This window comes from Ictidomys tridecemlineatus, chromosome 6, assembly GCF_052094955.1.
Source record: "Ictidomys tridecemlineatus isolate mIctTri1 chromosome 6, mIctTri1.hap1, whole genome shotgun sequence".
In the NCBI taxonomy this organism is placed as follows: Eukaryota; Metazoa; Chordata; class Mammalia; order Rodentia; family Sciuridae; genus Ictidomys; species Ictidomys tridecemlineatus.
This window is the reverse complement of record NC_135482.1, coordinates 192,209,097-192,234,594: the sequence shown is the minus strand read 5'-3', so window position 1 is coordinate 192,234,594 and position 25,498 is coordinate 192,209,097.

The window sequence follows — 25,498 nt, the reverse complement described above, 5'->3', positions numbered from 1 at the left end:
ACTTCTCCCTGAGAAGGTCTGTCTCCATGCCACCAAGACTGCTGTAACCAGTGACAAAGCTCTTGAATCTGTGATACTTTTGAAACATTCACAGACCACAACTAATGGCTTCAATCAGATTTATGTTTAAAATGTGTTTAGAGCAGTCACAGTGCAGGGTAGATGGGCATCACGAATGAGTTTGCAAGGGGTATGCATATAAAGCTTCATGTTGCTGAACAAACTCAACCAACCTAACTAAATGGTGTCCCATAAGAACCCTGTAACCCCAGTCCCTCCGTGGGTGGTGGCCTCCTGTTCCTTCTTATTGGACTCCAGTGCAGAGTGATTCTTGACACCATCTACGCCATGTCCATCAACTGAACTGCAGCAGATGTGGCCCTAATCTCTTCCATGTGAAGGGAAATATCGTTTATAAGTGGACTGGGGACTTCTGCATCTTATGCAACAGCAGCTGAACACTTTAATTTTCCCCACACAAAATGCATGCAATACGGGTGTGAAATTACAGAAGGTTGTATTAAATTCCCAGTCCTGGCACCTCATTAAACACTTTGCAATGCGTTCTCCATTTAAAAAAAAAAAAAAAAAGTACAGACTATGCAGACTATATGCATAAGACTGAATGTGTGTGTAGATGATCCTAAAGTTTCCTGAAGGGTATTCACATGTGATTCTAGTCGTTTCAGTCAGAGCTGAATTAGACCAGAGAAAAATGAATTGTGAGGTTAGGATGAAAGGTTTTAGAGTATAATAAATATCCCTAATAGTAAATGTCTTATCAAGAATGATGCTAGTTGTTTGCAGCCATGAATTAAAAGTGACTTTGTGTTCGGAAAAAAAGGGTCATAATGTCTCTTTAAAAATGCATGTTCTCCACTAGCAGGGGCCAGCTCAAACATTTTTCACTAACTAGACCAGAGCCAAAAATATGTTCAAATTAATGCAGGTTTCACCTTAATGGAGCTTAGGCTGTGGAAATAGCACGGTGGTGTCCGAGCGTGCATGCTGGGTTTTGAAGACTGCTCTGGGCTGGATCAGTGAGCGTGGATGGAAAGAACACGGTGACACCTCCCACGTCGTCTCAGCAAGCACTGGTCTTGAAGTACAGGAGTCTGAAACTGTCGCTGGCCTTGTTATTCCCTCTTTGCCTTTTACCTTGTGACCAACTTGCTACCCAATGGTCCCTACGTGCAAATGAGCCATTTGCTCAGCTGAAGAATGGGGATTTGATGTAATTTGGGAAGAAAAACTGCTAAAACCTTTTTCTAGACAACATCTTCCTAAGGGATTTTTGAGAGTAATTTCATTGATATGCAATTTCTCCTTGAGGCGTTGATTTTCAAACCAGGTCCTCATGGAAGATGAACTCCACTGAGTACAGATCCCGTACCTGTGGCACAGCCGGTTTATTATCATCTGCTCTCAAATTGAATTCCTAGCGCAGGATGAGGGAAGGCTGAACTCGGCTCCTTAAAGCTCCAGTATATTTTCTGAATGATCTAAATTGGCTGATAGATGAAGAAAAAAAATGTAATTTTTATGTTTTTGTTCATGTTTTAAATTTGCAAATGTAATACATGCTCAACTTTGAATATTCAGAAATCACACAAAAAGGCTCCCACAAACAGAGAATCAAGACCATTAGCACTTTGGAGCATCTATTTTCAATATGGTAATGTTCTATACATATGACTTTATTTCTTGGCACTTTTCAGACAACTATATATCTTCATTTTTTTTTCTATCAGGGATATTCAGACGCAACATGATTTTGACAACTCTTTAACAGTACATCTAAGGTCACCATAATTTATTAACCGATTTTCCTTTTGTACCTTTGAAATGTTATTCCTATAATTGTGTTAAAGATGATGAAATAATGTCTTCTAAAAGAAGAATCAATCTGGATATTTCTTTAAGACAAATTCTTCAAAGTGAAATGGCAGCTCACAGGAAACGGACATGGCTTGGTCCCTTGATGTATGGATGACACTGTCTTTCAGAAAACGTTTCTAACTTAAAGCCACAACACCATTTGGTCAGCAGGTGCCACCACCCTCGCCAACTAGGGCATCTTCATTATTTGAACATATTGCCGAAGCAGGATGGGCCACCATACTCCAGGAGGTCCCAGCCACCTCTGAGAGCTCTGGTGTCCTCTGATTGTCAGGTGCACAGGTGTCTGAGTCAAATAGATTAACTGCTGTGTGAACACTAAGTCCTGGGGACGCTTCACCATGGTCTGCCCCTGACTAAGAGGACAGTTCAGTGTGGGTGAACTGCAGCCACCGGTTCCCTCTGGGCCTCCAGGCTCTGTCCATCTCTTCTTGGAAGGCCACCATCCACGAGGGCTTTCGGAAGCCATGGCTGTGTCTCCTGCATCCAGCCAGGACTCATGGTAAGACAGAGAACCACACACGGGAGACGTCCCTGGAAAGGCCAGTACAGGGCTGGCCACCCGGGCTTCAGAAGCCTTCTCTTCGCCCACTCTCTTTCCTGTCTCTCTCTTTTGTGAGGTCTGAGAAATGCCTTCATCTCCTCCTTCTCACCACTTCCTCCTACTCCTGTATTATTGATGAAAAACATCAGAAATGAGCAGGAGTTCTGTGAAAGAGTGACCCTTGGTTGCAGGAGTGCAGTATATTATCTTTCTATCCCCAGCATCTGTGTTTGACTCTATAATCATCAGTTCAAGGATTGACGCACGAAGAGGCCGTCATGGAATCTCAGCTCTGGTCAGTTTTATACAGATACAATTTTTTTTTTTTTTTGCGCTTTCCTCAAATTAGGTACTAGGTTGACAGACACTTAGCTAGGAATAGATTTCCCCTGGCAGTCCTTTGCCATCAAATTGTAGATGCTCTAACTCTTCTTAGAGCCTCTAGAAGGTACTGATGTCACTCTGACTCATCCCTTCATTGGAGCTAGTTCTTTATGTCAAGGGCAGGGCTTCTCAACCTTGGCACTATTGACCTCTCGGGTGGAAGGATTCTCTGTTGGTGAGGCTGTCCTACAAACCACAGGATGTTCGGCAGCATCTCTGCCTTTCACCCCCGAGGTGTTCCTCACACCTCGCTGGCTTATAATCACCAAAACCCCCTCCAGACGGATCAAATGACCACTGGAGGCAAAAGAGAACCACTGGCCAGTATGCTTGTAAACTTAATTTTTATGTGAGAGTTCAAGAAATTTTACCAGTTTGTGCCTGTAAAGTTGTTTACGTACTCTTTAATTTAGGTAAGCTCTTTTACAATGGTCACAGCCCCTACCAACTGTAGCTTATGGTAGACGGAGTCTCCAGGTGAAGACTTCAAAGGAAATGTTCTCTTCTGCTCCCTCTACACCACCCCCAACACAAAGAGGGGGAAGGCTCAACCCTTCAGTTTCAACCCACCTTGGGCTTTGTAGGACCGGCAAAATAGGAAATTCACATGAGGTGGAATCTAACACGGCTGAAATCATCGAAAGAGACCCTAAAGTAGTTGCCATGGGAAGAAGCCTGGGAGGGTTGGGCAGATGTGGGTCAAACGGGAGGAATCATTTGAAGAGATCTATTTTACATCACGGTGATCACAATAACAATTCAGTGTGCACTTGAAAGAGCAGGTTTTAAGTGTGCTCACCACATACACGCAAGACAAGTATGTGCAGTCATGCATGCATTCAATACCTGCTTTTAGCCACTCCACCATGAGCACACATATCACAACACCATGTTCTGCACCGTAAGTGGCTTTTACTTGTCAATTAAGCAAAGTTTTAAAAAGAAAAGAAAATTTATATAAGTCAAAGCTGACCCTCTCCGCCATTATCTTGCAGAGGCACCCTTTCCTCTAAACTGAGAATTCACCACAACCAGCAGCCCTGGCGAGAGCATTCATTTGTCCTGGAAAAGAGAATTGCTCAGAATTATCAGGAGAGCATCAGGAGATTATATTTGGGTTGCTGTGTTTCCAAACTCACCATAACTATTTATTTTAGAGGACTTGCTCTTGAATTAAACAATTTGAGAAACACTTGGTCAGGGCTTAGGATGGGAACTATTTCATATATGAAACTTGCTCTAAGTTAAATCACTATAACACAACACTAAGTGTAATAAAATTAAATAGGATCAGTTTGCAATTAATGCAAATTATATTAAAATCATTTTTCTGAGGAATCACCAAAAGTGATTTTCATACGGTACAAGAACAATGAAAGTTTCTAATACAGACTGTCTCCAAGTTACAGTGGTTTGACTTAAGCTATCTTGATCTTATGATGTGCAAAAGCAATGCAGTCAGCATAGATCGTGCCTGGAGCTTTGAATTTTGATTTCTTTCCTGAACTAGGGATCAGACAGTAGTGATGCAGGAAAGCTGCAGTGAGTCACAACTTCCAGTAGGTTATGCAATCGCAAGGGGAAACAACTGGCCTCTTTGAGGTTGCTAGACATGATGCTCAGTAGGTTAGGTGTAATGAATCCTTCTTCAATTTAATAGTATTTTCCAGTTGAGATGGTTTATGGAGATACGACCCCATTGGAAGTCAAGGTATTTCTGTATTAAAAATAAAATTTCTCTCTAATGTTTACAAATTCCTCCAAAGTTTTAAATACTGATATTAACACAAAAGGAGTCCACACTTTTTTTCATGAAATATCATATTTGTAGTAGGGATACAATAAATGTGACATTGCAAAATAAGATATTAAATAGAACCCAAAGGAACCATCAATGTAAAAAGACCTATTCCTAAGTGTTATTTTTCTAGGGTGATAAGTTAAATATATTCAAATAGGTGCTAAATGAAAGCAGAATGGCTTTGTAATATGAAATTCAAGTCTAGGTACAAAGGACAGGATTTCTCATTTATCAGTGACAGAGGCAAATAGAAAGTTGGACCTCAGTCTGTCAGATACGCCCTTATCAGCATCAGCAAGGAGCTGCTACAAATACATTAAGCAGAAACAATAACCACAAAACCTTGGTGCATTTGTTTCACTGATAATCTAACCAACCTCAAAATCTCTCTCTTTTTTTTAACAAGGCAAGTAAAAGAGCCAAAGAGATTTCATAAGCCACACATGTCAGGTTTTGCATGTTGGGTTACATACATTGGCGGGCCCTTTTGCTTTCACAATAACTGTTAGGAGTTTTCAACTAAGCAAGAACAATCTGCATCAAAACTCAGGGTAGATTTTTTAAGCAATTCTCACATTGCTATCTTCCAGTGAACAAGAGTAAGTCACAGAACGCGTAAGTGGAAGGAAGGCATGTGCAGCTGACGCAGGCACGCCTAAATGAAGGCAAGGCCATCTCCTGGTGTTGGATGTGAACTCCTGTCTGCAGGGCTGAGCAGCCAGAACCTGCACTCAGAGAAAGCCAAACTCAGAATGAAACAGGTGGCTTTCCTCCCACATGGCTTCATCAACTCTGTCCTGTGAACAGTGAGCCTCCCACTTAGCCCCTTCAGAAGTCATGGGACTCAAAGGGGCGAAAAAGAATCAGGTGACGAATCAAGTTGGCTCTGGGGGTCCTGCAGATTCTCCAAGAGCAGATCTGGAGGAGCCCTGGAAACTGCATTTCTATATTCTAGAATGGGCAGCGTCTGGATTTCTTTGAAGCACTGTTGAAATTGTAGAGTCTCAAAAGCCCCAGTAGTTACCTTAACTAGACTATGGGGATTAGGTTATGAATTCTGAAAAATGATAATATTGCACAGCAGGCTATCTTTAGAATTAGGGAGGATGTCTCTGTACATTAATGTTGTCTTTAACTATTATAAGAAGTGAAACTAGGGCACACAGTGACCCTCCGTGACCATCAGCAGCAGAAGACAGAGCACCAAGTCAGGCTAAGCTTTCCAACTGTGACCCTGTGCTTGTCCACAGCCCCCTTATAGACGGCCATTGAAGTTATTAGGAAATGCTGAGGAGCCCTAGTCTAATCAGGGTGCAGAGACTGGCATTATTCCTGTGACATTTGAGTACAGCATAATGCACTGCAAAGGGAGCAAATGACCAAAAGGGTTTGTCACGTGGTGTTATCCCAGAGGAGTGTGAGCATGGCTTGATGGAAAGACCCAGTCCTAGGGGCACTTCATTGGCCGGCATCAATCAGCACCAATTTTTTCGTTGTTTTTGTTGTTGTTGCAGTTCCTCATTTAGTTCTGCATGAATCTGTCCTAGTCTCTTTTAGAGTTTTCTTTTATGTGGGGCTAAGCTCTGTGTAGCGTTTCAAATTTTCTTGGTAGACAAAAATATCATATCATTAGAAAAATGCAGATTTGGGTCAGAAAAAGGTAAAAATAAAAAGGCTAGGCATAGACTGTTTCCAACACACTCCAGCCCCACAGAGTGCCCAGCTTGCTCCATCCTCATTAATCAATGAGACAAACTTGCCAACTCGGCTGACCCTCCTCCATCCAGCACGGTGAGATGTTTCCTGGGAATGGCAAAGAGGAAAACAGGCATTTCCCTAAAAAGAAGACCCCTGTCTCCAGAGACTCATCCCAGAAGAGGACATCTGGGAATTCCCTGAGATTTTTTATCTCCCTAGGCTTAACTTGGCACAAATGAATTAGAACCATCAATTAAAATGGGGTGGGAGAGGAGGGAAGAGCAGGGAAAATCAATTAAACATTCATAGGTACAAAATTGCAGAAATTATGAAGATGAGCAACCCTAAAGAAGTATTTTATGCAACCCACATGCATTCTTCAAATTATGCAAATGAAGTTAATAAAATCAGAATTCATTTAAAAGGTACATAATCCACCACCCATCTCTCCAGGCACAGAGCTCTCCAGGCAAATACTTACTCATTTCTCTGTTAATCAGTGAAGGTAACTTTTTAACCCCCTAGGGTTTGGAAAATAGAGAACCTTAAACCAGAGAAAAAGATATCTTCCACTGAGCTATGACAGGAAACCAAAATGGATTGCCTTTTCATTAGAAAGTTCATAAGGAAATAAATAAGCAAAATACTTTCCTCCAATCAGAGCGGATCTATCTGTGAAGACTTACTTCCAAATTGCTGCACCCCCTAGAATCAAAGCTGCACATAAGACACCATCTAATGTATTCAAAAATATCTAGTTTGCCTCTCCCTATATTAGAAGGGAAAGGAAAAAGCAAGAACAAAAACGTAAGAAGAAATAAAGGGAAAAATAGAACTAATAATATGTATGACCCTCTAATTTGCATTAAATCATAGCAGAAATTTTATACTGGTGTTTTCATAATAGATAATTGAGAATTAGATTTCAATTACTTTCATGAACTATAAATACTGTGACTTTCTTGGTTATGAGCATCCTCATTTCATGCAGAAGTAAATATCATCGCGCTTTGGTTAATTATCTCCAATGAGGAGAGTTCAGATCAAAAGCCTTGTGCTGCATGATATATTCATGGTATGGACAATATAGACCTTCGGTTTCATAGGTTCAGGTATGATTTACAATCCTGATCAAAACTTTCATTACAGTGGCCGATAAAATATTAGTGTGTAGTCACTGGAATGCAGCTTTCGTCATTTTCTTCCTATGACCATAGATCAGTTATGTGAGCACAGCATCATACCAGAGAAAATAAAGTGCTGCTAAGTAAAAATGGCAGGGCTAATGCCCTTTGGGAGCTCATATTTAAAATGGAAATATAAGCTTCCCCCTGAGAAAAGACAAGAGGAAATGGGCTTGAATTTATACAAAGAGGGACAAAGCATTTTTCCTCCTGCTCTGCCTCCGCGGGGCCTACCCTCGAGGTTGCTAACGGCCAGGTGAGCCAGAGAGGAGAGGAAAAACAAAATTTTTTCTAGCTGACTGTGATCTTATTCTAATGTGAAAATAGAGGATTGCACATCTGCCTATCTTTCCTCTTTTATTTAGACTTTTTTTTTTAAGATAGGTCTGCATCAAAAAAGTTTGAAACAAGAGATCCGTTATGTTCCACTTTAAAACAGAGTTCAGAAACTAATTGTTAATAACAGTTGGAAGACTCTGCTGGAGGTCGTCACCATAGATCCCTAGACATTGTGAAAATGAAGGCAGCATTTGTTTGGAAAAACACTCTAGCAGTTTTGCAATCACCACATTATTGGCTTTGGGATCCTAGTTTCATCCTTCATCTCTCCAAATGAAATCATCAAACCAAACCAAAACTAAATTGCCTTCAACATAATTTGCTTGAAATACTCTCAGCATGTTATGAAGCCAGACAAAATAATTAGTATAGAAAAAATAATTGGGTTTTAAACCAACGTGGTGATGTAGAAATATCATAGGCCACATGGAAGCTCAGCTTGGCCAATTTTAACAACAACTACAAGACTTCTCTTTCAAAGTTTCTGAATTATTTGTAAAAGTTTCTCCTTATCTATAAAATGGGATATTATATCTGAGGATAAGGGGGTAATGCAAATACTACTTAAGAATAGTAATATAGCAAAGGAAAATAATGGGGAAAGAAAAGAAAATGACTCAAACAGAGCAAAGTTTGGGGAGAACTTTAAGCAGAAGAAAAAAGGAAACAGCCAACATGAACAATCAAAAGGGAGGGAGAAGAATGAGAGAAGTGAAAGTAGGAAAGTTAAAGACAAACCCTAATTAATGAAAGCAGAGAAGTCAAGGGGAAATAAAACCAAGAAAATCTCTTTATCTTACAAGTAAATTCCCAAACACCATAAAGCAAAGATTCCTTTAGATATTTAGTTTATAGCTCATGTGAAGTGCTTATGTCCCCAACCAGCGAATTTAGTGGTTGAAAAGGATGTAAATGCACATGGAAGGATCAGCCTTCAGGGGCGGGGGGGTTTCTAAAGAAAAGCAAGGGAGACCATGAAGAGGGAGATGCTGAGCTTTGGGAGACCTGAAAAATGGAACTCCAGTTGGGAGGGGCAGCTGTGAAAACCAAAACATCCCCAGGAGGATGGGAGGAAGAGGATGAAGTGGGGAACAAGGTGCACAGTTCAGGGAAATTGCATGAACTTGGACCCGAGGGAGAGCTGGACCAGCGTCAGAGGCAGGTGTGGAATACACTTTACCTGCCTCCGTTTCTCTCTCCACCTTGATGGGAGATGGTGAAACTGAGGAATTTTTGGATGTCAGTCATTTCCCCAGAGCCATAGGTGCTGTACACCCTCAGTAGGTGATGGTCACTCTTGTCATAATTATTTTTAGCATCATCACCATCCTTAAGTCTCAAACAATGAGGGAGGAAATAGAAAATGACATGTTAATGCAAAGGGGGCCACAGAGGGAAGCTCTACACCTTCAATGAGTATAGAATCCTGGCGGCCGTGACAAGGGCTGACCTTGAAGAGTTGTGCAAAGGTCTGAAGCCTAATGAACCTGGGAGAAGGGAGGGAAGAAGGGCTTGCTGCTGGCTGAGCTTCCCCCAGCACCACCTACAACAGTCCCTGGCTTCCCATGTGCCCTAGGACCTCGACAGGACTGAGAAGGTGCCAGTGTAGCCAGCGTCCCACCCCATCCCCAAAGTCAGAGAAGTCGATCTGATCGCTAAGTCCCTGTGAAGGCTGGCTCAGCATTACGCAGGAAGAAAGAGGAGCAGGGGGTTTGAGGACGGTGGGGACAGAAAGATGACAGCTGTCCCTGCCTTAGGTGGAAGAGGTAGTTTTAATCTGCCCGCCTCTCCTCGAGGGCTTTTCAAAATGTGTGCACAATTGCTCACATTTTTTTTTTAAATCTCTTAGCCATAGAACATTAGAACAGACAGAGCTATTATAGCCAATTTAGCTTTTTTAATGCATTAGAAACTTGAATTGTAACAGTGGATAATAATAATAAAATATTTCAAAGTGAAAATGAAGATAAGTAAAAAATCTCTAATTTTTTGGTAAAGGTTGGGAAAATGGACAAATTGGATATAAAAAAAGAATTAGATAATAACCTCATATATTTAATTTTTGAAAGACCTCTCACATATTTGCTTTAGTCAGTGTACAATCTTATAAAATGCACTGTTCTGAGTATGACTTCATTATCTTCTGTTGTTTTTTTATATTTGCATTAAAATGTTCTTCATAAGCTGAGTAATGATAATCAAATCAAGTTGAAAGGGGAAAAAAAATTCTATTTTTCACCACAAAACCCAAGGTATGAAACTCATGGGGAATACTTGAAAAAATAGGAAGCTATTGTGCTGTTTATTTGTTGATTTTGTTATCAAGAATGGAATTGGATTATTTAAAACACATAGCTTGTTTTTTTTCCAAGGGTCGAGCTGATCTATCATGGCATCCTTTTCTGCCACAACTTTTTGCTGCAAATAAAGGAACAAACATGCTCACTGATTTGTGCCACATTTGCATGATATTTTACATTCATGCACATCTTGTTAACTAGGGAACAAGCTTTGCTTGAACTCTGCTGCCTATGCACCCACATTCCAATTACAATATTTCACTTATGATTTCCGGTATGCTACCGCTATATGGAGAGAGGGAACATTTTACATATTTCAAAGAGGTTATAAGCAACATTTGATGCACAGTAAAACCTAGAAACTTTATAATAAAACATGGAAGATTTTGTAGAGAAAGGAAACTATTTTTTATTTAATAGGAAATTGACTTAAATAAGAAGTGTCTTTCTAATCTCAAAGATTAATCCAGCCTGGAAAGCAGAGTCTTGCTAAAGCCAAGAACCTGGGCCAAAGAGAGGGCATTTTTCTTTGTCTGTAAGTTATTTCTGCCATGAAAACTTTTAGCCTGGAAATTGGAATCAGGAAATCCTTTAGGTACAGGTGGGAAAAGTCTAGTGCATGGAGAGCAATTGTTGTGGTTGTTCTTTTTTATTGTTGTTTCCCTTGGTAGTATCATCTGAGAAAAGATCCGGGGCAAGAAGAGTAGGAGCAGTCTTTCCCTGGCTGGGAATCATGGACAGAAATTGCTCCCCTTGAGCCCTGGAGCTGCCTCTGCTTCTGTGACACTCTCAGAAACCAGGCCAGAGATGGACGCCAGTAAGTGCCTAACACACGCTTCATTGCAAAGTAGATGCCATTGCAAAGGGTTAGACACTGTAACACAGGGGTCTGTGAACTCTTAACATAAAGAACCAAATATTGAGTTTTTTAGGCTTTGCAGACCAGATGGTCCCTGTTGCAATTACTCAACTCTGCCCTTTCAGTGTGAAAGCAGCTTTAGACAATATGTAAATAAATGAATGTGGCTGCTTTCCAATAAAACTTTATTTACATAAACAGACTGATGGCCAGACTTGGCCCACGGGCTATGGTCTGATGGTCCCTGTGTTAACACATACACATGGTGGACAGTTAGGCACACTTGTCTTAAAGCAGTGAGTTCCCGTTGTTTACAGAGCTCCAAGATCAGGGCAAGGCTGAAATAAAAGGGCAAATGCAGCAGATCTCTGTGGAACCTGCAGAGCAGATTCCATCAAAGGTTCCCCTGGTATTTTATCCAACAGCCCCCTGCCAAGGGCCGATGGGGATATTCAGCAGAATTCCCTGGGCAACGAGTCTTTCTAAAAACCTTCCTCAGTGACCGCCATGTCTGCCCTTCCAGTTGTCTCACTTCTTTTTAGATTATAAGAAACTGGAGAAGGATAATATAAATCCCAGCCACAATCTCCGTGGCTAATATATCATATTCTCAACAATTCTCAGAAAAGGAGTAGGGATGAGGGCGGTGAAAAAGGGATTATTGTTTATAACCAGTGTTTTGTCATGAGGTCTGAGCCATGTGAGTACTTGCACTGAATTCTCGGGACGGCTGTGAGATGACCATTTCCCTATTTCAGGTGAGAAGAAAAAGACTGAAAAATGTTTGGTAACCAGCCTCGTAAGTAGAAGGCAGAGTTAGGATTCAGACTCAGGTTTGTCTTGTTCCCCCCGCCATACTTCCCCATGCTCTCCAGACTGTCCAGTCAGGAAAGATGGTCCTTCCTCAAACTTCTCTCCTGGCACAGAGAATTACCACGTAGCACGATCGAGTGACTAAGCTAGGTCCCAACAATGCATTAGATCTGGTCACGGGGAACCTGTTTCCAAGGAGGTGATGTTTGGGCTGAGTCTGGAGTGAGGAGAAGTCACCTGTGCAAAACTCTGAGATACAAGGCAGAAGACAGCGAGTGTGAGGCCCTAGGACAGCTTTGCACACATGAGGAACCACAGAAGGTCTCAGTGTGGGGCAGGAAGAAGACTAGTGTGGTCGGACCACAAAGAGCAAAAGACAAGGTGATTAAAAAATGTCATATATTGTACGGTTTTACCTGCTAGAATAAGAAGTTGAGATTTTAATCTAAGAGCACTAGGAACTTGAGTTTGGGTTTTTTTATGAATTAACTTTTAAAAATATCACTCAGGTGGCTCATGTAAAGACTAGATTCAAGACACTAAGCACAAAAGAACTAGGGAGCATTTTTCATGGTGGATTTTATGGGTCATCTTGAATGGACGACATGATGCCCGGATATTTGGTTCCACATTATTTCTGGGTGGATCTAGTAGTATGTTTCTGGATAAGATGAATATCTGAATCAGTGGAGTAAGTAAAGCAGGTTTCTGTCCCCAGTGTGGGTGGGGCACATTAATCTGCTGAAGACCTAAATAGAATATAAAAGGCAAACAGAGGAGAAATTTATTCTATCTGCCTGTCTTCTTGATGAACAGTTCTTGAAGAACTGTTTTTCTTCAGCCTTTGGACTTGAACTTGAATGGGAAGTCATACCATTACTTATCTTGGTTCTCAGACTTTTTTACATACTGTATCTATACCCTCTGTTCTCCCAAGTCTCCACTTGCAGATCTTGAGACTTCTTAGTCGCCATAATTATGTAAGTCAATTCGTAACAATAAATTAACAAATATGTCCACATTCATTTATTATTACATGATAAATATATATAAATTTATACATATGTACATATATAATTGTTTCTCTAGAGAACTCTGATTAATACAGCAGCTGATGGTTAATAAAGTCTTGGAGTAGATAAATATTTAGATTGAAGATATATTGTTAAGCAATTTAGATTAGATTGATTGTTTTAATCTTAGGGGTGAGGGTAGTAGAAAAATCAAAGATCATTTCCCATTGTCTGGCTCAGATGGCACTACTTGAGAATAAACAATTTGGAGAATGGAGAAATTGAAGGTTGAGATGTCTAGAGGGGACTAAGTATAAGTTGGTAGTTGGATATAAATTTTAGACCTCAGGAGGATTATGGTGATCCTGATTATCATGATTGGAAATTGGTAATATATTGATCACAATGGGACAGAATATAAATAAAGAGGGCTTAGGGCTAAACCCTGGACATTCAAGACACAGAAAGCATTTTAAGAGAAGGAAGCATACTTATGTTTGGTAGACCTACATAGTAAATATGATAATTTTTCTGGGTTAATCCATGTTTTCCAACCTGTTTGGAGCATAAAATATGACGTTTGCAGAACAGAGTTAAACATTAATGGAAAAGCATGAATAGCCAATAAGCATACTAGATTACAAAGAAGAAGGAACAATTTTCAATTAAAATATTCACTAGGGCATCAAAGGTGGTGGTAGATATGAGAACATGGATACTCAAAGCAAAGCTCTTCATGAGACAGCCTCAGTATCCCAGCAAGACACAGCAGCATGCTCTCCTGGGTCTGCCCTCCCTCTGGCCCTCACCACTCCTCACCTGGGTCTGTTCTTCCTTCTGCCCTGCTGAGGTGTCACTGTCCCCTGGAGGCCATCGCTGGCTTCTTCTCACTCCTGATGTTCTCACTGTAAGAATCTCATGTGAACCAAAGCCAGGAGAACCACAGGTATGTGGATGACGACAAACTCCATCCATCACTGAGGTTCTCCCCACAAGCTCTAGGCTCATATTTCTGATGGTGGACTCCGTCGCAGCTGTTATATTTCACATGGAAGATATCCAAAGCCATTCTCATTGCTTTCTAGCCACAACCTACTCTGTCTCTAACGTTGTCTCCACTTGCCAATGGCATCCCCTTCTGCCCAGGCAGCCACGCTCGCAATCTGAGAACCGTCTTTGACTTTTCAATTTCCTTTACCTCCCACATCCAATTCGAGACTGAATCCTGCCAATTAAACCCCTATCACTCTCAAATTTGTCTTTTCCTTCCTATTCCCATGGCTGCTATGATTTTTCGTCTTCTTTTGTTGAGACTGTTTTTAGTTTTCTAACTCTTCACAGAGTGAGATTACCAAAAGATAATTCACCCACATTTCTCCCTTATTTTCAGCCTCTCAGTCCCACTTCGTGGTGTCTGGCAGCATTTTATGAAGTTATTACTGTGACCCTGGTCGCAGAGGCCCTGGTCTTTGTGCAGTTACAAATTGTGCATCTTCAATGATGACCTAAAGTATAAACATATGCACAGTCTGCATGATAAAAATGACATACTGCTGTCACAAGATTTCAGTAACTGCATTGTTGGGGGAGTGTGGTTAATAGTCTTATTAACAACCAGTGACACAAAGTTCATTGTTATGAGGAAGATAAAAAGGAATATAGAGAAACTTAATGTCTCAAATTCAAATGCCATCCCAACATAGCATACAAATAAACAAAGTTCTCACTACAGTTTAAACAGAGAAGTCGGCGGTACTGTGGTGACGTTAGCGTTAGCACAGGTGTCCAAGCCAAAAAACACACACCAAGTGGTCAAGACTGCTCACTTCAAAACAATGTTTTAGCTTAAAAAAGTAGCAGGCTTCCAATTTTGAATTGTAATCGTTTTATAATTCTATTTGTTTTTAACATATACATTTGTTTCAGTTATGCAAGAGTTTGTACTTTATTTCATAGGTGTACATATGTAAGAGTAGGAGAAAAATAGTTGAAGTGAACAATGGAAGTCATAAAAGCCATTTTCCTTTAAATGGCATCCATATGCTATCCAAGCCCGAGAAATGCTGGCACCACAGCCCAAGTCCAAATGCCTCGGTATGCTAACAAGTTCCTCCCTGATCCAGCCACCCCAGCTCCCACCACTACCATGCACCTGTAGTTCAGCCATTGCAAACAGACTTTTCTAAATTATCCTTGGCTTTCTAAGCCTCGAGCTTTGCATGTTAGATCCCATCTGTCCCCACAAACGACATCCTTGCACTCACTAGTTTACTTCAATGCTGTGCATATAGACTCTAGTCTGACTTGTTCTCATTTCTTCCATCTTTAACCCTGATCAAGTGGGTAAGACTTTTCAAAGTCTTTCTCAGCACATCATATTTCTTAATGGCCCATAAATGAGGAAACTGAGGCACAATGAGATTATATGACTCTCCTGGAGTCACATATCCAGTAAGATGCAGAGATAGGATATGAGCTTCCACATTTAATATTAAGCACCAGGCAGTAGGTGTCTTAACTTTAAGCAACATTGGATCAGGGCTTGTATGTATCCATCTCTGTGCTGCGAGTCCCTGCTTCACTTCTCAACACAGCCTCTCAACGGGTATTGTTGTACAGATAGATGAAGTGGAGATGAGTAAGTGCAGTGAGAGTGGATGATGGATGGGTGGACGAATGCATTTATTATGGAAGGATAATGTCACTTGGGAATACAAAATATTTTCAGATCAAAGACAACTGAGAAATCCATGCCCCGCCTAACATCCTCACAAAATCTTTAGAATTCAAATCATATTGTACGGTTATTCTTGTCACCACAATGGCTCTGTGTGTAAGGTGTGATCTACAATTCACCTTGAAAGCATTTTCATATATATTGATACTACTGGAAATCTGTGACGTATTAACCTGCATGGATCTTCACTGATTAAGACACACAAGCAAAAGCATTTGGTGATACATTTAAATTCTGAAGGCTATGTCTTTAAAATTTATGTTGTCTTCTGGTCAAAATAATGTCAGTTCTTTTACTGTATTTTCTATTAATTTTCCTCTGATGAAGTTGTAAGTGAGAAGAATTAGTTACGGATTTGATATCCTACATCCCAATGGAAATTGTGATAGGTAGTGTGCTAAAACTCATAGTCTGCCAGGTGTGGTGGCACATGGCTGTAACCCCAGGCACTGAGTGAGAGCCTGTCTCAAATTAAAAACTAAAAAGGGCTGGGTATTTGGCACAGTGGCAGAGTACCCCTGGGTTCAATCCCTAGTACCCCACACAGTCTAAAAGCCATGTCATTGTAGCTCACCTTGAATAGGGAGTCCTGGGGTTACCTGGATTTCCCTCTTAAGGCTCATGAACACACAGAGATGAAGAATTAATTATGAATAAAGGCCACATTAATATGTTTTATTGTTGTTGCTGCTGTTTAAATTGTGCTTTAAAACTTCTGAAGAGTTTTGCAAATACTTATATAGGTTGGACTCTAATGATTTGTGTTTGTTGTTTGAGAACTATTTGCCTGTAGGCCATCGGTTAACACATAAAAATCAATATTTCTAGTCATAAAATGAACACCTTATATATGGGGGGGTGTATTTATATATAATACCAAGAGCCTCACAGGAGAACTATTTATATTATATTCTTTACCACTTTCCCATTAGTTAATGTGTACTCCTTTGATGTGTTATTCAGAAAACCTGTAATATAGAAAGCAAAGGGAGGTAGAAAAGAACAAAGACTATTACAGTAGAATACAATAAAATTTATGTAAGCACAAAGAATGATGTGATGAGAAATGTGAATTATGCTATTGGCTTTGTTGGCAATAGAGATTAAGAAAAAAAATTATTTCTATGTAAATAAACCGTTTTCTTTCTTTTCATCTTTACCCACTAGGGGGCCTTGCTTCTTGAAGACATAAACTCAGAGACTCGGCTCCAGAAGCAATCCTAGTCAATGCCTTTGAGTTTTCTGGTAAATTGTGAAATTGACATAGTAGAATTTAACTGTGTATTTATTCTGTATCTGAAATTAATTTGTCACCTTCAACTGTTTAGGGCAAGAGGTTTATCTAAACATTGGTTCAAGCAAATTGAAGAAGTGGGTAATGTAGTACCATAAGGAAGGAAACCGTACAGTTCATCTTCCTTTGCCAAGGAAAAGTGGAATTAAAAATAGCACTGCTATGGAAATCTATGAAGTGTCACAATTAGTAACTCTGGATTTGAACTGAGATTGGCCGGACCACCACATTCAGGCAACTTCTACCCATAGCACAATGTGAATGACACTTCCATAAAGGAACGGTCCACATCTAAGCCCTGGGTTGAGGATGCCCTTATTATGAGGTTTCATGTTTTGTTTAGCTTTTCCATCATTGTAACTAAAGTACCCAACAAGAACAACTTATAAGAAGGAAAGCTCATTAGGGGCTCATGGTTTCAGAGGACTTGGTCCAAATGTGGCCAACTCCATTGCTCTGAGCGGAAGGTGAGACAGCACATTTCAGAGGAAGGGCCCAGCAGAGGAAAGCTGCTCAGACCTTAGAAGAGTCTGGAAGGAGAGAGAGAGAGAGAGAGAGAGAGAGAGAGAGAGAGAGAGAGAGAGAGAGAGAGAGAGCCGGGAAGGGCCATCAGGCATTTTTTACCCCCGGTGAACCACCTACCTATAGTTACCCCCATTCAAACTGAGATGGACTGATGAGGTTACAACTCTCACAATTCAGTCATTTCACCTCTGAACATTCCTTCATTAATACAGGAGCTTCTGGGGGGACATCTCACATTCAAACCATAACACATGGGGACTAATTTTCAGGATACCAGAATTCTGCTTAGCTTTGTCTAGATTCTAATAACAACAAAAAATATCCCTCACAAGCTCATTTTCCTGGGCATCATAGAACTATCCACTTAAAAAGAATATTTTAGGACAAAATTTAAATATTGAAAAATGAAACTGAATATTTTTTTTTATCTCAAGTATGTGTTTGAAGACACAGCTTCCTAACAAATGATCTATAAATATTTACTAATTGTAGCTATATTGTGGGGGTGTAGAGAGAAAATCCTTCTCTTTCTAAAGCCTTTGAAGCTAGCTTGGCCAAGCTCCGACATGAGCTGTTTACTTATTCCTTTAGGTGATCTTCTTTGCCATGTTCTAGCCACTCTGATCTTGCTACCTAGGCTTTTTCCCTAGTGGAAGCTCTGATACTATCCATTTCCCCCTAACAATGAGCTGTACATTAGAAACTTGTTTTCCCTTTCCATAAAATTGGAGGGGAGAAAAAACCAAATATCCATCCTTCCCAGATTTGCTCATTTAGCTTCTTTGCTATTTTTAGACACAATCAATGTCCCTACCCTGGATTAAACTGATATTCAACAGAGCTTTTAAACACAACTGTCCTGTTTGAGGGCCAGAGGTAGAGAGCAGCTTATCATCTCGCTCTCTGCATAGACCATTCTTTTATCTCTCCTGGAATCTTCACTCTTCGAAAGTAGTCTATTCTTCAAACCAAGAAGAGACCATAGAAAACTGTGTCCCAATAGCCAATATGGCTTACCTGTGCAGAGGATATTTCTTTAGGATGAATAGTCTGCTATATATACTTAAGGTCACTTAAATTTGATTTAGTTAATAGGGCATTATGCGGTTTTTAGAATAATAAATCTAGTAAGAGTTGGCTTCCCTGTCTAAGGACCTTTTTGAAGATGGATTTTCTATCTTGTTCACTTTGTATTTCTACTCACAGAAAAGTTCCTGAAATATAGGAGGTCCATAATAAATAAGAATTAATGGAATTTTGATTCATATGTGAGTATTAGTTCCTTTCACACTAGTAGTATTTTAACAGTAAAGGAAAAAATGATGTTTACAGTTTCCTAAGGAAATTCTAGAAAAACCAGCACTGATGCTTTGACAAGCAAATGTGCTCCTTTGCTCATGCCTTTCCATCCTGTTCCTAACTCTCGTTTTTTAAAAAGTCACTTGAAGTAAAATCTTATTCCATCTTCACAGGGTAGGTCCAATGTATAAGTGATATAAAGTGTCCAAGTCAAGAGCCTAATCCAAGAGGCAAGCCAGCCTCTGTGACTCCACCTTCCATCTGCTCCTGCTCCACCCTCCCCAGGCTGCTCTCCTTCCCTGGCCTTACTGGAAGCGCCTAGTAGGGATCACTTTTATGAGACAGAAATGTTTCCACAAAGCCAGACAAATGTTGACATACTGGAAAGGGGCTGCCTTCTTACCTCTTGCCCATTAATGCAAAAGAAGATGTTCATCAAGCCAACTCTAAGAAGCTCAACTACAGGAAGAGTCGAATTTCCACAAGGTTCTTGTGAAAGAGTAGAGGAGTGTTTGGATAACTGTTGTGCATCGGGGAAGCCTAATTGCTTCTGCCTGAGCTGAGGTGAACAGCTCAGGAGATAAAGGAATGAGCCAGGTGGAAAGGGTGAAGCAAACAGCAAAGACACTTGATGGAAGACAAGGAGGAATCCAACCTCCCCGGTAAGTGCCGCCATCTTGCCCGAGAGTCACATTCAAAAAGCAAAAATTAAGTTACTACAAATTTTTAAATTACATCTTTAGAAAGAGAACAGGGTTAGTTGTGATAAAGGCTCAATAAGGAAGTCTCAGACTCCAAAACACCATGTGATATTAAGCCCTGGAAGCACTGTGTTAAATGCTTAAAACCAAAAAAAAAAAAAAAAAAAAATGATTATTGTGAAGATTTTTTTTTTTGATATAACAAACAGAAAACCTACTTCTTCCCTAGAACAGAACCTTGTTCTGCAGCCCAGAGCAAATGTTTCAGCTGAATTACTTTCTGGACTTTACAAGGTGTTGACATAACTTCAGCTTTCACATCGTAAATGTGCCACCCTAATAATCCCGGTTTAATTGCTGCTTATTATAAATGAATTTTCTCGGCATTCCAGTGTGTCGCTCTTCATTTTCCTTTCAGTGAAGTTTCCTTTCACGGAACCTTTGCCCCCAGCTACCAATGATATGGTCCTAGGCATGAGCTGATCCAGAGGGTGCGCGGAACAGCACCTGAAACCCTGGGGGCAGCAGCTTTGTGGACTCAGGTACACCAAAACAAAACAGACCTTCAAAAGTAATAGAAGAAACCACCACACCCTCACAGCAAATGTTTTCTCAAGACTGGATTACGTATGCACCAGTTAGGATCATCCTCATGCTGACCAAATGTCCTCTACTTGGAAGACGGACAGCTGATTAGAATGAACAGGAATGACAACTTTCTCAGCCAGTTGCTCACACCTCACACATACTAGACTGACAACACAGAAACACAAAGAAAGGATATGAGACGGTCTGTTTCTACCTTCTGAGTGGAAAATATTCTAGAGGTCAGACCAAACTTGAGCTAGTTTCGACAAAATCATTCTATCAAATAACACTGACCTTCCGAGAATGTCAATAGTTAAATGTTAGGGTAACAAGTGCAGAAATTAGAAAAATCAAATGAATTAACAGTGCTTTCTCTGCAGATGTACTAAATGCTGTGAAATAGATACTTAGGATAAGCCAAGCTCCTGGTAAGACAACGGGACTGTGCCTTATCAGCCACCAATATAAGAAGCTGAGATTTTAAAACTTCACATAATTAATTTCAATCAGAGCGGGATTCAAGGTCAGTTGTGCAGTACCAGCCATTATTTTCCCTTTGCTACCTTTGGCAGGCATTTCACATGGCTCATCCATAAATAATTAAAACCACAGTATCTGCTGCATCAGCTTAACTACTACAGGGAAACTCAGAGGTCCAAGATTTTATTTCATTTGGAACTTCTAATAGAAAGAGAAACAACCTCTGTGTGCTAAGAAATGAGTCTTACTTCCTGCATAAACAATACAAACATTTCTTTTTAAATGTTCAATATGTTCATTTCCATCTGGACCTTTCAAACCCACTTGAGTAAATTGAGAAAAATTATGAAATCGAAAGCCTCGTGGTCATGCCGCCCGTGTGAAATAACTAAAATCTGAGGTGACCTCCAGCTGACAATAGTGAGTCACAGGATAAGGTAATGTTTTGTGGGACACACGATGAAATAATAATTTGAAATTTAGCAACATAAATCTTGCTTACAAAACATGAGAAGGTGTCCAAAGGAGCCTTGGGACTCCCTTCCTGAAGACTAGTTTGGGAGCATGACCATCTGTAAGGTGCTCAGCAAACGGGAGGTGGGATGAATGGGGTTGAAGTTGGTAGATGCATAGGTCAGAAAGTTTGGTTGGCAATAGTTTAATTTCTCGAGGGGAAATGATTGGATTTTTCTTCACTCTTATAAATGTATCATTTAATGTACAACAGATGCACCTCTGAAATATATGTCATCGAAGTGAAGAGATTCAGTTACCACCAAAAGCAATATATCTCAATGCAATAAATGTTCATGTATGACTATGCAGAACTCTAGAGGTATACATACCATTGTGCAAGTCAGATACTGGGGATTTTAAAGTAACTGCCTAATCCAAACCTAATCAAAAGTAAAATATATAACTTTCCTAATCCAAAATTGAGGTATCCATTATAGTAAAGTGGAAAGAATTCTGGGTTGGAGTCACAATTGGAGTTAAAACTGTGTGAACTTGTTTTAACCCACAGAGTGATTGAGATCACAGGGGACTGTAAATGCTAAAATCATTCAAAGATCATCCTAGAAATTTGGGGAAATGAAAGTGCTGAGGAAAAAGAGGCAAAAGCATCCATGACCTCGTGTGTTATTAAGGAATAACCGTGGTTTGGGAAGAGCCACCATCTTGACCTCAGACAGTGTGATTCTCTGTCCCTTCGTGGGCGTGGTGCTAGACACGTTGCCAATGCCAAGGTGCCAGGTAAACCTACTCAGATGGCTCATGTAGGTTTCCTTTTATGTATTCTCTGTGCAAACCTGAAAGCCAAGCCAGTAATTGGGTGACCCACAGAAAAATTAAAAATTACCGCCTTCGTCATCATCATTATCAACAGGGCCATCATCATCATTACCATCAACTATCAGCTTTAACACTAGAATGATGCCTCCATGTGAAATCAAGGGCATCACTAAGAGTAACAAAAGGATATGTAACCATCATTAAGCCAGATATTATTAGAATCAATGTCTTATTCCTTCCCTTGTCACAGAAGAAGCCATGAACAGTGATGAGGAAATCAGCCCCAATATACCAAGACAATGTCACATGTGGACAGGGAAGAGGAAGGAGACTGGAGCCTCCCTCAAACAATAAGTGATTCCTTCTTGTCCCCATGAGCATTGTGGTCCCTTCCTATAGCAGTGAGTTTCCACAAGGTTCTTGTGAAAGAGTAGAGGAGTGTTTGGATAGCTGTTGTGCATCGGGGGGAGCCTAATTGCTTCTGCCTGAGCGGAGGTGAACAGCAGGTCGCTAGCTCCAGCAACCCTAGCTGACTTCAGATGGCCAAGGCCCTCGGTCCTCCACTGCTGCATCCTCCTGTCTCATCTCTCTATCTGGCCTTGCTGTGCTCTCCTGCAGAATGAAGGCAATTCTCAGAAGGAGCTAACACTTGAACTTGAGCATCAAATAAATCTTGTAATTTCAAGGCTTTTTTGTTCAGAAGGTTGGTGTGGTGGTTGCCTGTTCATTTTCCTCTTGTTCAAGTTCTTAGTGAACAACAATTCTTTTTTTTAGGCTTACTGACATACTGATATACCAAAAAAAAAAAAAACAACAACAACAACAAAAAAAACGCACATAGTGAATAAAAATGATTTGAAGAGCTTGATCGTGAGCCTATATGCACAGGAAACCATCACTACAATCAGGTATAAGACAAATCCAAATGCTCCCTGTTGACACTTCTATTCAACATAGTACTGGGATTTTTAGCAAGAGCAATTAGTAAGGAGAAAGAAATAAAGATCCTCCAAATTGAAAAAAAATAAGAATTTAAATTGACAGTGTTTGAAGAAAAATCTTATATATAGAAAACCCAGAGATTAATCCAAAAACCATTAGAATAAACAAATTCAGTAAAGTTGCAGAATACAAAATCAGCATACAAAATCTAGTACTATTTCTATACACTATTCATGAGGTCTCCAAAAAGAAGTTAAAAAAAAACCAAACCATTCACAACAGCTATAAAAAAATTAAAGACTAGGAAAATAAACTTAATCAAGGATGTGAAAGATCTGCACACTGAAAACTATAAAACATTGACAAAAGAAGTTAGAAAAGACACAAATAAATGGAAAGATATCCCAAGTTTATAAATTGAAAAAATGAGGCGATCAACAGATTCAATCCAACTTCCTGTCAAATCTCCAAGGACATTCTTTACAGAAATTTTTTTAAAAAATTTAAAAATATTAAGACTAATATCAAACCATGAAAAATCCTGCATATCCCAAACATTCTTGAGCAAAAAGGAAAAATCTAGAGGCCTACACTACTTCAAAATATACTACAAAACTGTAGTAAGCAAAACAGCATGATATTGGCATAAGAACAGGCATAACCCTGGGGAACAGGATAGAGAACCCAGAAATCGATCCATAGCATAGGAGAAAATAACTTGCAAACCATATATCTAATAAGGGTTTAATATCAAAATGTAAAAGTAACTACTTCAATTTTCAAGAACAAGAAATCAAATAGCCCAATGAAAAAATGGGCAAAGCACTGACATAGACTTTCCTTAAGAAAATGTACAAATTGCCTAAGTATATGAAAACATGCTCAATGTTGCTTATCATTTGGAAATGCAAATTTAAATCAAAATGTGCTACCTTGTATCTTTTAGAATGGCTACTATGAAAAGGACAAATGATAACAAGTGCTACAGGGAATGCACAGGAAAGGATCCCTGGCACTGTTGGTGGGAGTGTAAACCAGTTCAGTACGTATGGAAAACAGCATGGAGTCTCCCAAAAACTTAAAACTACTGTGTGATTCAGAAATCCCACCAATGTATGTATAGCCAAAAGAATTAAAATTAGGATCTTGACGACATATCTGCATTTTCATGTTCAATTCAGCATTATTTATAATAGCCAAGACATTAATCAATGTAAATGCCCATCAACAGACCAATCTAAATACCCAGCAACAGATAATGGATAAAGAAAATACAGCACATTTGCAATTGAATACTATTCAATCTTAGAAAGGAAGAAACCCTGTTATCTGTAACACCATGAATAAGGATGGGAAAACTATGTTAAGTGAAATTAGCCAGGCACAAAAAGATAATTACTGCATGGAATCCAAGAATGTCGAACTCAAAGGTAAAAAAAATGACCTCTGATGATATAAGAGAAAGATAAAACAAATTCTTATATTGTGAACCTGAGTTTTATTTTTCTAAAACAGTAGCAGAAAATGATATTAAAATGCTCCTAAGAGAAGAAATATAGAGAACCTTAAAATACATTAATATAAATATACACAAGGTTACTTGAGGTTTTATGACAATATCTGCTATGCTCTACTCTGATCATTTAAAATTGTTTAAACATGAAAGAATTTAGAGAGGTATGTGGTTATAGAAGGACTATTCCATTCACAGGACAATCAAATATGACATTTCAGTCCTTATCTTTAAAAAATAAAAAGAACTGGTGTTAACAAAGACATATGTAAAAGTCTCCTCTAGCTAGAAAAAGAACACAGCAAACCATAGGGCTGAAATTATAATAAAAACTGTGGCTTTTGATGTACTTTAGTATTTCTCAGAAACAAAATTATTTTTTTCTTTAAATTAAAAGCTTGAGAGAATATAACATGGCTCATTTTAAATTCAGCTGCACAATTCAAGTTTGCTTTAGCTCATTCTTTAAATCGGGCTCAGAGAAAATCAGCAAGAGAGTTGGAAAGGGAAAGATGGAAGGCAGAGGCAGCCTGCCCTCCTGAGGCTCCACGCCTGCGGGGCGCCTCCTATTCCTGCAAGGGGAAGGGGATCCAGAGTGGAGCAAGCCTGTCACACCCCCAGGAGCACTCCCGAGTGCTATTTTCATCAAGAGGGCCCCCAGAAGTGGAAGATTAATAATGAAAAAAATATATATAGGCAGTTTTATATATTTCAGTTTTAAAATCTAGAGAAACATTATTTTGTCACAAAGAGATTGTTCTTGCTCTTGGTTGTTTCAAGCCACTCTTCATCTTTAAAATCCTAGCTCTCCCTTCTGTCATTTAGCCTGTCCTTTTCTGCGTACTATAAGGCACTAGCAGCCAGCCATGCAAGACACCAGTGAGGAGAATTTCACTCTGCTCTGGCTTCTTTCAGGTGTATTCGAGCATGTGGATTTAGATGTAATAGCAACTAGACTGGCATTTGCAGAGCCCGGACTCAAGGTTCTCAGCAGCTGGGAAAGGAAGCCTGAATATTTGTACGTAGTGCCATCTGGCAGGAGCCACCTCGTTCTGCTTGGTCTCATTCTGCCACTTTCTAGGCCCTGCACTCATGCATTTCTTAATGCTTCTGTGTCTCAGAGGTGTGGGCTCCACATTTGGCCTGGATCTTTAGGGTTTTGCAAAGATAGCCAGCTTTCCCCAGGATGATGTGGGAGGAGGTAGGTCTGAATAAATCCTTGGTTGGTCCATCAGACTCCAGGTTGTCCCATATCCTACTCTTATCCAGATTCAGGACAGATTTCCAGCTGA